Below are 17806 nucleotides of genomic sequence, written 5' to 3' on the forward strand. Positions count from 1 at the left end.
CAAAGTCATACAGGCAAAGTCACACACAGAAGCATACACATACACACTCACAAAAAAAGAAAAAGGGAAAAAATATATATATCATTGCTCCCAATGTCCACCTCCTCATTTGGGATGATTCATTGTCTATTCAGGTGTTCCAGTGATGCAGGGTACATCAAGTTGAATGTTGAGATGTAATCTGCTGCTCCTGAGGCTGCACGGAGAAATTTTTCTTTTCTTCGTTCACACAGCTCCTGGGGTTCAGCTTTGGATTTTCCCTGCCTCTGCATGTAGGTCACTGGAGGGTGTCTTTTCTTTGCTCAGACAGGACGGGGTTAAGGGAGCAGCTGATTTGGGGGCTCTGGCTCACTCAGGCTGAGGTGAGGCAAGGGTACGGAGCAGGGGTGAGCTTGCGGCAGCAGAGGCCAGCGTGACATTGCACCAGCCTGAGGCACGCCATGTGTTCTCCTGGGGAGGTTTTCCCTGGATCATGGGACCCTAGCAGTGGCTGGCTGCACAGGCTCCCTGGAAGGGGGTTGTGGATAGTGACCTGTGCTCTCACATAGGCTTCTTGGTGGTGGCAGCAGCAGCCTCAGTGTCTCATGCCCGTCTCTGGGGTCTGCACTGATAGCCGCAGCTCACTCCTGTCTCTGGAGCTCCTTTAAGCAGAGCTCTTAATCCCCTCTCCTCACGCACCAGGAAACAAAGAGGGAAGAAAGAGTCTCTTGCCTCTTCGGCAAGTCCAGACTTTTCCCGGACTCCCTCCCGGCTAGCCATGGTGCATAACCCCCTGCAGGCTGTGTTCACGCCGCCAACCCCAGTCCTCTCCCTGGGATCTGACCTCCAAACCCTGAGCCTCAGCTCCCAGCCCCTGCCTGCCCCAGTGGACGAGCAGACAAGCTTCTCAGGCTGGTGAGAGCTGATCGGCACCGATCCTCCATGCGGGAATCTCTCTGCTCTTCCCTCTGCACCCCTGTTGCTGCTCTGTCCTCTGCGGCTCCGAAGCTCCCCCCATCTGCCACCCACAGTCTCTGCTCACAAAGGGGCTTCCTAGTGTGTGGAAACCTTTCCTCCTTCACAGCTCCCTCCCACTGGTGCAGGTCCCATCCCTATTCTTTTGTCTCTGTTTTTTCTTTTTTCTATTGCCCTACTCAGGTATGTGGGGAGTTTCCTGCCTTTTGGGAAGTCTGAGATCTTCTGCCAGCATTCAGTAGGTGTTCTGTAGGGGTTTTTCCACATGTAGATGTATTTCTGATGTATTTGTGGGGAGGAAGTTGATCTCCATGTCTTACTCTTCTGCCATCTTAAAGCTCCCCTGATATTATTTTTGAAATTGACAGTTTCATCAAGTTATTTGTTAGATCATTTGACACTTTTTACCTAATTTTTCCCATAACAAGCTAATATTTTAAAATAGTCTGGTTAAGAAGATATCTTGAACATAGTCTGATCCAAAAGCTAAATGTATTTAAATTTATTTATTATTCAATTTTACTTCCTACTGCTACTTTGAGAGTGGGAAATTATTTGGACAAATATGGAAAGTTCTAAAGTTGCCCATGTTTATCCCAAAAGCAGGGTCAAGGGTCCAGGTATTTTCTTGTAGGTAACAAAGAGCATTTATATGATTCTGCATTTTTCCAGTGAATTATAGACAGAATAATGGCCCCTAGAGATGTCCACAACCTACTTCTAGGAACCTATGAATATGTTACCTTGTATGGCAAAAATGACTTTTCAGATGTGATTAAGTTAAGGATACTGAGATGAGGGGGAGTATCCTGGATTACCCAGGTGAGCTGTGTACTCAGATGAGTCCTTAAAAATCAGAGAACTTTTCCTGACTGTGGTCAGAGATATAACCTTACTGACTTTGAAGATGGAGGCAGGGGTCACAAGGCAAGGAATGTGGGTGGCTTCTAGAAGCTAGAAAAGGGAAGGAAACAGATTCTCCCCTAGAGCCTCCAGAAAAGAACAAAACCTTGCCAACACCTTGGAGTTAGTCCACTGAGACCAGTGTCAAACTTCTAACCTAGAGAAACACGAGATAATAAATTTGTGCTGTTTTAAGCCACAAAGTTCAAGGTGATTTGTTATAGCAGTAACAGAAAGCTAATACACAATGTCATTTTTTTTTAAATGATCATCTCATTTGAAGGAAGAAACAGCCAAAATGGTGATTTTTTTTTTTTTTTTTTTTTTTTTTTTGTGATACGCGGGCCTCTCACTGTTGTGGCCTCTCCCGTTGAGGAGCACAGGCTCCGGACACGCAGGCTCAGTGGCCATGGCTCACAGGCCCAGCCGCTCCACAGCATGTGGGATCCTCCCGGACCAAGGCACAAACCCGTGTCCCCTGAATCGTCAGGCGGACCTTCAACCACTGCGCCACCAGAGAGGCCCCAAAATGGTGAATTTTAAGATTGTTAAATGAGAAGCAGTTTCCCTCCTCATATTCAAATGCAGGGTGTTTCTAGAACAGCCTAAACTCTTGTCCACTGTATTCTACTATCCTGAGAAAGTGATATTTATATTGTAGATGAAGGAACAGAAGCTCAGAGAGATTGAATACGTTCATATGATTATCCAAATAATCAGAATGTTCCCAATAATAAAACCCATTTTTTCCCCCAACACATTGCCTCAAAGCCTTTCCAACATTCCCTTGTCCATATACGCTTATGAATTCTGAATAAAATTGCAAGTGGAATGATTCTGCACAATTTCCTTTTGGCTGCCTGATTTCCTTTTGGCCTTCTGCACTTAGGAAGTGGGTGCATTTGCATGGTGATCTTAACACAAGAAGGAACAAACCAATATACGTATAGTCTAATCATAGTAGCCTGCTGAAGTTGAAACAAAATTGTCTGATGTCTGAGAGGTACTGTATCTCACCAAAGAAAAGAGCAAAACCAATGGTTTGCTTTTTTAAAAAAAATGCATATATTGGCCATGTTGAAAGATGATAAAACAGAGCCCACTTCTGAGTTTCCTGTCCTTTTAATTTTTTGCTGGTGACAGAGGGGCAATAATTGGGGCATCAGGTGTAGGTTGCTCATTAAACTAATTAACAGTCCTTTGGGAGTTTTAATAGCCTCCCGTTCTTTGTCCAGTTACTGGCAGGAAACTGGGTGACCAGGTGGTTTTCTGGTGCTATAACATTGCCAAGGGCTGCTGGAGATTGGAAAAGGGCTTTAACTTCTCTCTTCTAGATCCTCAATCGCTTAATCTAGGCTTCTCTCTTTCATTTCCACCCTCTTCAGATGGCTATGTTTGATAATGGAGAATCTAGTGAAAGGCAGCATGTCCTTACTACCTCTTGAGCTCCAAGGTTCAAATTCAGTAAGTTAATAACGCAACCTGGCTATCTTACTCTTGCAGTTCATTTTTATGAAAATATAATTTCCTTACTTAGGAGATGCTTGAGGAATTGCAATGATCAACCCAGAGTCCATCTCTTTTTGTTGTGTTGCTTACTGCGTGTTATCCTTGGTGGAAGTGGCTTGTATTTCATTACACAGAGCACTGCAGTGCTGTTTATTTCCTGTATCTACAGAACACAGAAACAGTTCAATGAAAGGAGTAGTTGGGAGGGAGGCCATTTGATGGTAAGGAGATAGGAATATTTGTTTTCTTGGGCTATGAGGCGAGTTCAAAGACGGAGACTTCTGTTTTCTGAAACCATGGTGAGCAGTTCCAGTTTCATGTCAAACATCAGGGTTTCATGCAGGATGTAAACATTTCCTGCTGGCCAAGTCTGTTTCTATAATGGTAACCCCTTAGGTCCTGTGCTACTTGCACTGTAATTGTGCCAAGAGTGCCTGCATGCGACAGGGGAGGTTAAAAGTCAGTCTGGTTTCGCAGCTGCTTTCGGTAAGAATTGGCTTTCCAGCAGCTCTAAAAACATGCAGTTACGCTCCTCAGACAAACATTAATCAGTGGCCATCATCTCACAGGGACACTGTGGAGTTGTCTGGAATGAAACTGGAAATCTGCCTCTCTGTGGACATATGGAATGATGGTGGATAGGGGTGGGTAGGGCATTCATATTAAGTAAGGTCATTGTAGAATTTCATTTATAAATTGTTCAGGTGCAGATTAAGGTGAAAATGAACAGAAACTGAACATTTAAACAGTGGATGTAATTTCCCCTTTTACTTACCGTAGGTTTAGAAATGGTTTATCTTCCTTTTTGATTAATCTCAGTTTGGCACCAATTCCCATCACTGTAGCTTTCCTTTTTTTCTTTTCTCCAGTCTCTCTTTGAAGTAGTTATTGATTTATAAACAAATACTTAAATGCAAGGAAGATGGAGAGAATTTGATTTAAAGCAATCCTGTGGTGAGAAGAAGAATCATTTTGAGATGGAGAGAAACCTCCTCTGATGGATCTGTTTAATAGGTTTGGGTTTTCAAACTTCCAGTATTCTTTAATTGGGGGCTCCCTGTATTTCCTTACAGTTTTGTAACTTGTGCCATAGCAGATATTATGAGCTGTCTTTGATGAACCCATTTTAGAGCTTGCCCTGTGATCTCGGTCACAAAGTTGACAATGAGGACCATGTTCTTTCCTTTGCTAAAGGTAGCCTGAAATGGCAGAACAAACGTAAGAGATTTTGAAAGTCCTTGAAAGGGAAGATACCTCGTGGACTTTTCTGACAATAAGGTGTGCTGTGCATATCTCTTGCCAGGAGGTAGAGGAAAGCTTAAAAGGAGGGTAGACTTCACAAATATTTTAGAGATACCATGACATGCGAAGGACAGCCAAAGCTGCAATTTTTTTTAAAACCTTCATGGAAAGCACAACGTAAGTGGTGAAAGCTGCATTTTTTCAGGGTGAATTATCCAAGTCCCTTGTTTTTTCTGGGAGAACATAAATGAGAAGATGTGCGTGCAAGGGCCCTTTAGGAGAAGTGAGTCAGCTTCAATGTACTCTCCCATACGATCCTCACCCAAAAATTAATGAGGAAAAAAGTATGTAGTTGTATTCACACAGATGAAGGTTTTTAAGTTTTTAACAAGAGATGATAAGAGTAAAAGATTTCATGAAAGTAATGTTTTTCAGATTGCCCGTAGTTCAACAAACACTCCGAAGTCTGATATGTTACAGTCCTTGATGAACACTGATGAAGAGGTATCTTCCCTGGGTTTAAAACATATACTGTTCTTGTTTGTAAACAGCATTTCACATTCATGGCAAAAAAATTAAGACCTTTGTGTATAAAGTGTATCATCTGATGACATGATAAGTCCCTACTCACATGGGGCTACTGAACATTTGAAGTGGGGCTTATCTTGACTGAGATACGCTGTAAATGTGAAATACACGTAGGATTTCAAATCACAAAAAATGTACAAATATCTCAATAATACTTTTATATTGATTACATGTTGAAACGATAATCATTTGGATATACTGGATTAAATACAACTATTGTTAAAATGAATTTGTTTCACTTTTTAACATGGCTATTAGAAAATTTCAAATTACAATTTAATTTAAAATTACACAGATAGCTCACATTATCTTTTTATTGAACAGCACTGATCTAGGGGCCAGCCTTGGATATTCATATCTCTACAACTTCAGGCATTGGAGCAGCTTTTAAAAATAAGGGAACAAAAGAGTTTTCAGCGATAGGGGTGAAATAGGGATGAAGAGACTTTAACTTGGATGTATGCAGAAAAGAGTCAAGACAGAAGAAATGGGGCATTGGAATCAGGGAATCTGAAAGATTGGAGGAATGGGGGTATGAGGGTAAGAGGATGAAACGTGAGTATAGAATAACAAGAATACCAAAGGACACATACACACACACACACACACACACACGCACAGAGCTGCCATACTCATGCTTTGACACCCTGGTCTTCGAGATTCTTTTACTTGATTTCCAAGCAAATTCGGCAAGTCAGTGACTTTGCACCTTTGCTCATGAAATTTCTTTCTGCAACTTTGGGTGGACTCACTTTAACAGTACAGGTTGTTATTATGAAATATATTTCCAGTTTTGTATGTCTACTAAAGTGGTCATTGCCTGTATTTTTATTATTCTTTTCCATTGGCTTCTTCCACATGTTGTGTGTCAGCCAAAAATCTAAGTCTGAAACATCAAAGTGATTTGACAAATCTATAGGCTCATATCTTATCTCGGTCTGAACCTTAAAAGTTATATGGAAAAAATATAATAAAAATTGATTCTACAAAGATACTCAAAGCCCTCACCCACCCTTACACATGGTCAGGAGAATAAAAAGATATATACTGCTCAAAAATAAATTTCCACAGCTCCTTGGCCTTGGGTGAATGAAAAACTATAGTTTTTAGTTTTATGGATCTCCTAGCCTTCACTAAGCACCCAATGTTGAGGAAATTAAACAATTAATCTTTCTTTTAATTGTACAGAAATGTCAGTCAGTGAAGTAAACACAACTCATTCCACTCATGCTCAATGAAAGTTATCTACTGTGAAGGATTAGCTGCCACGTTCAACTATAATGAAGTTCTTGTTTTCCAATAAAGAGGTTAATTGGCTTCAGAAAAAATACATGTACAGAACACATAGGCCTAATATTGGTTTTGCAAAGGCCCTGTGCAAGGAAAGTTAATGTTTCCTGTTTATTAACTGTTTTACAACAATCTGCCCTTGACCAATAATTGTGCTTACATAGCTGATGCTAATATTGTCAGCCCAACAGCTACTTAATGTGTCCTCTACACCTGTGTGAGATTGAGTTTGTCATCATTCCACACCATCCGCAGGGCTTGCTCTTTGGGTGTTATTTCCTGCATCCGAATAGACTGTAGTGCCTTAGGTGGTGGAAATTCCACTGTCCAAAAATGAGGTGCCTTTCCAGGACTTATTTTTTTAAATTCTAAATGTAACCATCTGTTCAGCAGATGTAACTATGTGGTTAACAATTAGAATAACAAAAGTAAAGAACACTTTCTAGACCCAAAGACTTTTCCAAGGAAATTCAGCCAGGTGTCCCACACATATCCACTGGGGAGGTGCTTCTGGAGTTTTAATAGCATACAAATCACTGAGGGTGGGAGGTCTTGTTAAATTGCAGAATCTGACTAGGTAAGTCTGGGGAGGGGCCTGGTAATATGCATTTCCAATGAGCTCCCCCACCCCCAAGTGATGCTGATGATGTTGGTTCATGGAGCAAAGTTTGAGCAGCAAGACGCTGGGCTCCTTCGGACCTCAGTCACCATGCTAATTACTGACTGATATTTACTAAAACAGAGGCAAGTTATTGCTTTTGGATAGCAACCAGGCCTTCTATTTCCATTGAAAAGGCTCATAAAGTTTGGGTACAGTATGACTCTCAACATAGAAATCTCCTGATAAATTTCATGAAGGAATTTTGACCATGAGATGACAATGACTGAGACCAGTTTTGTCACTGAAGATACACAAAGTCACATAGAGTAGCGTTAAAAACAAGACAACAGGCCCAAAATGGAGTTGCTTATGCTAAGCCCCACATCACCAAATCAAAACTTACCTTAATTATGGCTTCAGCTCTCCCAGGTGTGGAATCTTAAACCTATCTGATAGATTCCTGCCACCCCCTAAAAAAGGTAACCTTGTAATAACCAAGCCACTTTTTGGCCTGGTATAACTTCCTTGTTGCTGCTCCCTTCTGCCTATGAAAGCCTCTCATTTTGTAAAGCTCCTCAGGGCTCATTTTTATCTGCTAGGTTGGATGCTGCCTATTCAAATCGACTTTTGTTTAAATAAAACCTCAAATTTTTAAAACATGCCTCAGTTTATCTTTTAATGCCACTATGCACTGAAATAGAAGTTTGAGGAAAGTGATTTAAATAAATATGGCAACGAGAATTCCCAACTGGGGACAATAGATCCGTTAACTCCTTAATTTCCTACCAGTCACCTTATTTTCAATTCTCTTACTCTCCCAGAGAATATTTATTTCCGTTTGCTCAGCACACCTCCTTCTGAGGGCATGCTAACTGGGTTTCAAATAGCTCTTTAAAAACCATCCCATGTCATAAATAGGACACACAAAGCTCATTGATGGTGAGTAACAAGAATCAGGAACAGCAATCATCTCTGAGACTTCGAACATTTTTAGGTAGAAGTAAGTACTCCCCCTTGTTAAATGTTTTGATGGCTATGGGAAATATTCATATTAGTTCCTAAAAAAAATGATGACCAGGATAAAGAGGCTATGTAAAAATAGACTGAAGGACAATCACCAGGCCGATTCTATTTCACCATGCAAGTTTTCAGCGACAGCTCTAAACTAGCAACTTTTCAATTAAATCCAATCTGTCACGGTGGGGAAAACAGTGTGGGGACAGGCCCTGCAAAGAGATTTGGCTGTGAGTGGCCCCGTTAGCACTTTTAACTGAAAATAAGCTATATTTGTTTAAACCATTTCTTAAATAGCGCTGCATATTTTTCTTCCTTGGTAAGCATTTATGCCATTAATTTCTACAGCATACAATTAGACACTGCAAGCTCCGTGTTGGAATCTCCATTTCTCAGTTCTTCTTGTGTCTCTAAGTTTGGCTTGGTAGGTGTAAAGCAGAGTGATAAAATCATCTTTTCTTCCTGTCTTTCTCTCTCTATCACATTGGGAGAAATTTTTGCCCTTGAAAATGTCAAGTGTCCAAATCACCTCTGAGCCCAGTTCACGGTCAGCGCTTGAAGGAAACAGTTTGAGACGGCAGGAGCCTCTTAAACATCTCACCACAAATCTATTGCGATATAAAGAGACGGGAAAGAATGCATCTCTCCCTGCTTCAAACGCCAGTGACATGATGCCACTATGGTGGTATAAAGTACCTTCTTAAGAGCTGTGGAATTGTACGTTTCAAGAGACTTTGCGTTATTAACAAGGTTTATATTCCAGAAAAACACAGAGGTCATAAATTAATTGTATCAGTATTCCCTGGAACTAGACATTAGCTGTGTTTGGTTAGAGACATTCTTACTTATCCTGTTCTGATAAACAGGGCCTCTCTCTCATCATCAGATTTCAGCAGTTCGGATCGGCTCTCTCATTAGTTCAGTAGCACAATACCGGGCCCCGTCAGCCATCTCACCTTCGTCTTCACCTCCGCTTCTTCTCTGTCTCCTCTTTTTGCTCTTTCTTTCTTGTGTTGTGACTTAATTGGGAAACCTTGACCTTTTCTGGTAAACAAGGTTGCGGGCAATCCTAAACTTGCAGGTAGAGCCTGGCTTCCTCTCACTGTCCTCCTTTACTCACTATAATGCAATCAGCCTCAGGAAGGTTGGGGGGCCCACCGACCAATATTTTATTAAGGCAGCTGCCCCACATTCCTTCAACTGTTGGATGTCCCTTGACCTAATTCAGAAGTGCATCAGAGGCTAGCTTTCCTTCCATTTACGGATTTTCAGTTTCAGGAAAGTTTTTAAGTCAACAAGTTTTTTCTTATTTTTCAAGTGCTGGTTATAGAGTGTGTATCTGTTGAAAGTTTAAAAGTCCTTTATGGGGCTCTCAGTGTGTGCTCTCAATCACTTGTGCTTGGAAAATGATCGGAATTTTTATAAATAAAATAGTAACTGGCTAGCCCATGTGGCTGAACACTGCTCCCTGGGACACACTTGTAAGTTAAGCACACGAGTAATACAGAGGAAAAGGAGAGAGAACTCTGTGTTGGTGGTGCTGACTTTCATTAGAGAACAAACTGGTCACCTTACCAAGGCTAACTTGAGCTCTACTATAAACACACAAAACAAGGAAAGTGCATGCTTTGGGGGCATACGTCATAGGACACCATAAGGTCTAGTTCAGGAAACTAACAACAGTGGGTGATGCTAAATGCTACTGAGGAACTTGCAATATTTTGCACATATGGACTGAGTATGTGGTAGCATATATAAATATTTAATTTGTTAATTGTAGTTAGTTATCGGATTGCACATGAACAGACAGAATGACATATGAGAAGTTCCAAGAACACTGTGTAACAGTACATACAGCTGAGATATAGTTTTCTCACACTTGGCAGGCGTTTGAGCTCAGCGAACACAACATTTTCTTTATTCTTTAATTAAGATTAAAATGCTTAAAAATCACCAAATTGAGAACATCATTTTAATGTCGTGTTCAAGGACCAAGGCCAAATGGTAAGTCAGAAACTAGACCTGAAGAGCCATCCGTCTTACAATTTGCTTGATGTTTTTGGGAATCCATTGAGAGTTCAACATCTGACTTGTCCCCAGTTTAGGTAACCAATACCTCTCTTTTTCATTTTGGAACTTAATCGATGAGCTAGTTAGAAAGGTGAAAAAAACAGAAAGTGAAATAATAATTTAAAACATTACAAAATCTCTGAAAATCGAACTGTCAAGTCAACTGTATATAGTTTTCAAAGCAGAAATGAAAGCATTCAGTAATACTTAAAACTGGAAGGGTAGATCATAAAAATAATTGAATACATTTCCTTTTCATGAGGATTTATGCATAAATCTGACATAGATAAAGTGTCTTTGCAAGATCATAAGTCTAGTTTGTCACAGCCAAGACTAGAATTCCTACTTCCTAGATCTCTAGTCTTTCCAGCTTGTTATGCTGTCCTTATCATTAATAGACCTCTTTAGCTTGTCTCTGAAGTATGATCTGGGAGGCAGAGTGGTTTAGTAAGATGAATATGGGTTTTTGAATGAGGGATATGTGAGTTCAAATCCTGGCTCAGTCTCATTTTTTCCATGTAGAAAATAGGTATAATTACACTTCATTTCCAGACATGGTTTAAGGGTTAGCAATGAAATGTAGACAGTTCTACAAACCTTGAGATGTTCAGAAAATAGTAGCTGTTATTGCTATTTCTGTATCCTCAAGGCCTGGGTACTTAGTAACTACTCAACAAATATTTGTGAACATATGAACAAATAGAGGAATAAGTGACAGAGCACATAAAAATGAATAAGTGAACGAATGACAATAAAAATTGTCACTAAAAGATAAATGAAGAAACCTGTGAATATTTTCTTTGGCTTCTTTCAATCTATTAGGAATGCTTTGTTTCCTCTTTGATTTCACTCATTCATCAAGTTTGTTCTCTTGGCTTCCATAGTATTTGAAAACATGACCCAGAAAATTGAAAATCAAAATGCACAAAATCACTCAAAAATGTATATCAGCTCAGTGCAGCTTAAATTGGAAAATCTAATTGAACACCTATTCAAACAGAGTTTTGTAAACGTTGCCTGTACTCACCAGCCAATCTCAAGCAGAAAACCTCTCCTAGGAACAGGCCAATTTAATTAAATTTACTAAGTAGTGGAGGACAACATGGCCTTGTGCCTAGGTATTCCTTTTTATTTTTTTTTTAATTAATGTACACAAAATTACCCTCATACCATTTCAACAACCTGCTTAATCAGACTGCCTGTAAAAGTTGGGAGTCTCCAATATTAACTTTGCTAAAGTGTCCTTAAGACAGGAGGAACAAAGAGAGCAAGGAGAGGTCGACAGTTCCTTGTGGAAATGCTAAAAGAAACACTATCCTTTCTGTTCCAAAGAAGCTGAACTTTTACTATGGAGAGGTCAGGATGAGGCAGCTGAGTGATCATAAACAATCACTCTGCCGAGCTCTTCAGCCCATATAATTCTTTAGCAAATAAAGCATGTGGAGGACCTTGTGTGTGAGGGATTTTTTACCTTAAAACAGCCTGGAGACGGAAAATATGTTAGATGTCCTCCTCTCTAATACTCTTTCAGCGCTTTAATTTTTTTTAGAAAAGCAAAGACTTTACAGGCAGGATGAAATGCAATAGAATAATCTGTACAGAAATTTGTATAAGAGATTTTAAAAATATTAATGCTTTTCTGTTGTAGAAGAAATTCTTGCACATTAAAAAACAATGGGAATGAGTAGAACAAATATAAAGCAAGAGGGAAAAATTCCATACTTTAGTACATCAACACAAAGCTAGTCTTGGTGGGTTTTTTTGTTGGCTTTTTTAAGAAAATTAATATTGTCGAGGCATAATTTGCATACAAGAAAATGTACCCGCTTTAAGTGTACAGTTCAGTGGGTTTTGAGAAACATATACACCAAAGCAACCACCACCAAGGAAAAGGGTTTCTTGGAACTCAAGTCTACACTCCCATCTTTGGCCCTAGGCAATCACCAATATGCTCTCCATCATTATAAATTGGTTTCCATTTTGTAGAATTTAACAAAATAGAATCATTTTCCTTTATGCATACTTCTTTTACTTTTATAATGTTTTTTATATTCACTTATATTGTGACATGTATCAAAGATTTGTTCCTTTTTGATTCTGAGAAGTGTTCCAATGTATGGATATACTATAATGTGTTTATCGATTCATCTCTTGATAGACTTTTGGTTATTAGTTTCTTGCTATTATGAACACAGTTATTATGAACATTTATCACAAGTCTTTATGTAGACAAATGTTTCCATTTCTCCTGGACAAATACCTAGGAGTGGAACTGCAGAGTCTATGATGATGGATGCTTAACCTTATTAAAAAAAAAAAAAATCCGCCCAATTGTTTACCAAAGTGATTTACTTTTCCTATAACAATGATAAAAGTTTCAGTTGCCCCATATCCTTGGCAATGTTTGGCACTGTCTATTATTTCAATTTTAGGTATTCTATTAGACATGTAATGGTATTTTATTGATGCTTTTAATTTGCATTTTCCTCATGACTAATGATGATGAGCATCTTTTCATATGCTTATAGGCCATTTATACATTTTCTTTTGTGAGTTTTCAGTTCAGATCTTCTACTTATTTTAAAAATTGTCTTATTGAGTTCTAAGAGTTCTTAATATATTCTGGACATAAATTATTTGGCAGAATATGTAGTGTTAATATTTTCTTCCAGTCTTTCACTTATCTTTTAATTTCTAAATGGTGTCTTTCAAAGACCAAAAGTTTTTAATTTTGATGAAATCTAATTCATCATTTTTTTCTTTTACGACTCATGTTCTTTGTGCTGTAAGAATTTTTGCTTACCTAGTGATATAAAGATTTTATCCTGTGTTCATTCTAGAAGTTTTGGCAAAAACTCTAAGCAACACTTTAGAACTTAAAACACTCTTAAAATTTGGTATGTTTTCTTTTCATTTATATTCAACTTATATTTTTTGTAGTACACTCTTGATTTCTTCTTTGACTAATAGCTTATGTAACAGTGGGTTTTTAGGCCTCCAAATAATTGGAATTTTCCAGATATCTTCTTTCTCTAGATTTCTAGTTTAATTTTGTTATAGTTGGAAAATATATTCATATGATACTCTATATGGTATCAGACATTTAAAATAGTAAGACATTTTATGTTCCTGTATAGGATCTGTCTTGGTGAATGTTATCCTAGAAGGAAGAGACTAAGAGAAACAGAGAAATCTCATTATTTCTTTGTTTAACCTTCCAGTATGTATAGTTGTTTCAATCTGAAATATTAATTATCAAACAACAGAGCATAACATTAAAATTTCTTCAGGAACAGCCATAATAATTCTAGGAATGAGAAATTGATCAGTAAATCGCATAACATAAATATTTGGAAATTTATCACATTATAATTCCAAGAAATCAACAAAATTAACTTTGCCACATTGAATTTCATATTCAAATTTATTGACTATTTTTCTGTAGGGTATATACCTTCATTCTCACATCTTTTACTAATGATATTAGTTTGCCAAGTCACCTATCTTACATAGAACTCTTTCAAAAAAGTGCTCTGAACCTTTGGCAGAAAATTTAGACACATAAGCCCAAAAGGAAGCTAATCTAATCAGAATAGTTGGGAGCTGGCCAAATAAATAAGTCTATTTCATATAATCTGCACTAAGATTCTTTCTACATCAAGAAAAAATTTGAGGAAAATCAATCACGTAACTGAAAATTTCTACCTCACCAAAATAACCTAAAAGCAACAACAATCTGAGGTTGAGAGAGTGTTCTATTAGTTTCCCAAAAGTTTCAATGACAGAATAGGAAGACAACAGGAAATGATGTGTAGTAAACAGAAGGATGACATTTCTCGAGCAGATTGTAGTCCTCAGTGAACTCTAGAGTGAACAACCAAACAACGTGCTAACCAAAAACTGGAGATGACCACCATGGGAAGTTGGATGAGCAGGGAAAAGAGTTTGGGTGCCATGTTGAGAGAAGACCAACCTTTGTTTGGGTCCAGGCAGCCACCATACATGATTTGTTATTCCAATGAATTAATCAATGATTCCTCTTAAAACTATTGGCAGATTATTTTTTCCCTTTGCATATTCCTTTGGAATGCTCTACTGATGTCATGCAACTATATCTGTTAGGAGTCAGCTATATTAAAAATCTTGTATGGCAAGAGAGAAACGAGAAAAGACTTTACTTTAAAATTCAAATTAACTTTCTCAAACCACAGCTGGAATGGATTATTTTTGACCTTTCTTTAAATCGTAATTTGTATCTTTGCAAATTACCACCATCAAAGTTGTCAGGACAGCAAGAAAAATGTTTCTGTTTCACAAAGTGGAGGACATGATGCCATAAGGATGGTTTGCAATGAATTTGGCTTTCTCTGCTTATAGTTTTTCGAAATCTTCGGGCTGATCCCAATTATGTTCAGCTGGTAAATTTGCCTTGGTTTTTATCTCTTTTATTCTTTTCTTGCCTAACTCCCTATAAATTCTCATTTTTTTTTTCCTGTAGCCAATCTGCTTATTACATAAATGCCTGTAAGCTAATAGTCTACATGGGTTTTAATGTTACCACTTTTCCAGGCACCATGTTCTTTTAACCCTCATAATGACATCAGCAATCTCCTATAACTGATGAGAAAACTCTTAGATAAATTACATTATGTACACAGTCACCCAAATATTAAAGGAAAAAATTATGTCTTGGACCCAGAGCTATTTGATTCCAGTCTGTTAAAAGCAAGATGTGACTAATTCAGTCTTTCATTCACTCATTTCTTCATTCATTCATTCACACTGAGTACCTGTTACATGCCAGCATTACTCAAGATATTCAAGGTATTTAAGGGCATATAAAGATGAATTAGAAAGCAGGCCTTTCCATCAAGGAGTTCACCATCTTTAATTAATTAAATTTTTAAAAATGTTAAGTCAGCCTTGTTCACATGATGAAATCACCTCCTCCTAGTGTTTAATATCCCTGAGTATATTTGTCTAAAACTCTGCTTTTAGCTTACCTTTGCAAATGAGAATTGCTACCTTTTAAAACTAATTCTGTAGGTGGATAGTTACTATAGGAATGATTTCATGTAAATTTTATCTTATCATACCCAGTTAAGCTAGTAATTAGGTGGATTAGACAGATACTCAGAGACATTTCTCTAAAAAATAGACAAAAGAAATACGGGAAGTCAAGTAAGTAGTGGTTACAGTGTTTTTTTAATCCACCAATCAAATGGCCTGGAGTTGACGTCCTGAATTGCTGTGTGGAAGCATGGGGGGAGTGCAGCACAAGAATCCAGGTGAGAGGACAGAAACAAAAATGAACATAAGATGAATGAACATTTAGTGTCCTTTGTATGGAAGAACTATATGCAAAGTCTTTACATCAATAAGGTGTTGAAAAACTCAGAATGCTCTGATCCATCAAAGTCTTTCATCTGGATTTAGGCTCCCAAGCAAGTCAAAGCTTATCAAAGTCTTTTGTACCTTCCATATTACTCACAATAACTTGCATTCTGGGTCCTAAGAGTTGGGAAAGTCGATTGGAAAAAAGAGTTAAGAAGGAGAAGAAAGTTTCTTCTATCTCTTCTGAACGCAGACTTTGCATTTTATTCCTTGTTTTCTAAGTTCTTCTTTATTCCTTTAAGTTTTTTAAATGGATTTATCTAATCATATCCTAAAAGAACCCAATGTAAGATGTCCACAATTAATTAAGCACAATTATGAAATAGAGTATTTAGGTGTAGAGAGCTCTCTCACTTAATAACCTGACCTCAATTCACAGACAAAACGTAATGCATTTTTAGGTAGAGGGTTGGTTTAGCAAAATGCCTGCCTTCAAATTTCAAGTCTCCTAGTATATATGCACTAATATAAAAGGTATGAACACCACTGTCCTAGCTGAAAATATCCTCCCATTTGATTCACTTTCAATGTTTTAGTCCCCTGAATGAAGTCTCTTATATAATGAAAATTTAGAACAGGTTGCTTTTTGTATTTTAGCAAAAGACTTTTTCAGTTTAAACTTTTCATGAATTGAGCAGCTTTCACCTAGCAATCACAATTGGCCTTTTGGGGAAAGAGTTCCATTTGCTCACTGTTTTACAGCGATGCTACTACCTACCTCCTCTCTGACTTGTTTTCCTTGGAGACCATTGACCGTGGTTGAGAAGATCTACAGTGGAATAATCCGATGATCGTGGTGTGGCTGAGGCCTGCCATGTAGGAGTCATTATACACATAGATGGTTCAGCTGCTCTTTTACATTTTTTGAAGGAACTAGGTTGGAAAAAAAATGAAGAAAGAAAGCATGAAATATGTTTTAGATTTGGTCTTTTAAAAATTGGCTTTGTGTGTGTTGGTGATGACACACAGGAAAAGACTAGTCCAGGAAGAACTGTTGTTTCTGTGATTAAAAAGAAGCAGAAGCAAAATAGAAGAGCTATTGTTCAGGCTGGGTTTGAATTACAGTCCATCTTTATCAGCTTTTCTTCCTAGTTATTTTAATGTTTTATTAATCCTGTTCCTCAAAATATCTTCTTCCCTTTACAACCACAGAAAGAATAAATTGTGACAATGTGTTTTCTTTTGTGCTTAGTAGATGGCGTTCTCACAGATGACACTATGGGTCAACATGACCTCAACTTTAGTTTTGTTATATGATATCTACAATGGTGTCGCATCAGTGCCTCCTACTCTTTTGTGTTTATACAATTTTCATAGAATTAATGTGGATCAGAGGGCCTTAACCCTTAGAAGCAGAAAATCAGATTATGAATTCTTAGAAATTATTTGCTTAGACTCTTCACTGAAATTATGAAATAATTAATCACTTTAGGGAGGGAAGGAGATAGAAAGTGAAGGAATTAATTGTTAACTAATAGAGTTAATATGGATTCACTGATCATCACAACTTCAAATACTAAGCCTCTGAACTGCAATTAACTAAGACCCGAATATATCACAACCTTACTATGGAAATCTGTTAGATTGTATTAAGGCGAGCCTAAAGTATTGGAACATATTTACAAACAGACTGTGAAATCTTCTGCTTGGAGATATTTTAAACATGAATACTTTTAACTTCAGTGGTTCTTAGAGTGTGGTCTACAGATCAGAAATAACCTAACCTGGGAATCTATTAGACATGTAAATTCTCTGGCCCTATCCACACTTACACAATCAGTCTCGGGATAGGATCCAGCAATCTCTGTGTTAACAACCTCTCCAAAGGATTCTGCTGTATGAGAGCCACTGATCAGCTCATTGATTTCCAAGCTGGCTTTACATAAGTATCACCTGGGGAGCTTTTAAACCTACCAAGGCCTTGGTTACACCCAAAAACACTTAAATGAAAATTTGGGGGGTTTGGATCAGACATTGGTATTTTTCTAAGCTCCTCAGATTACCCTAATGAACAACCAGGCTAGGGTACAGAAGAGTATTTCTCAGCCCTGGTTTCATTTTATAATCACGTGGGGAACTTCAAGACATACTGAAAATCAGTGGTCCCATTATATACCAGTGAACCAGTTATAAACTTCCAGTTATAAAATAAATTAAATTCTGAGGACGTAATGTGCAGCATGGTGGCTATAGTTAATAATACTGTACTGTCTATTTGAAAGTTGATAAGACAGTAGATCT

Source organism: Phocoena sinus, chromosome 4 (assembly GCF_008692025.1).
Source record: "Phocoena sinus isolate mPhoSin1 chromosome 4, mPhoSin1.pri, whole genome shotgun sequence".
Taxonomy (NCBI): Eukaryota; Metazoa; Chordata; class Mammalia; order Artiodactyla; family Phocoenidae; genus Phocoena; species Phocoena sinus.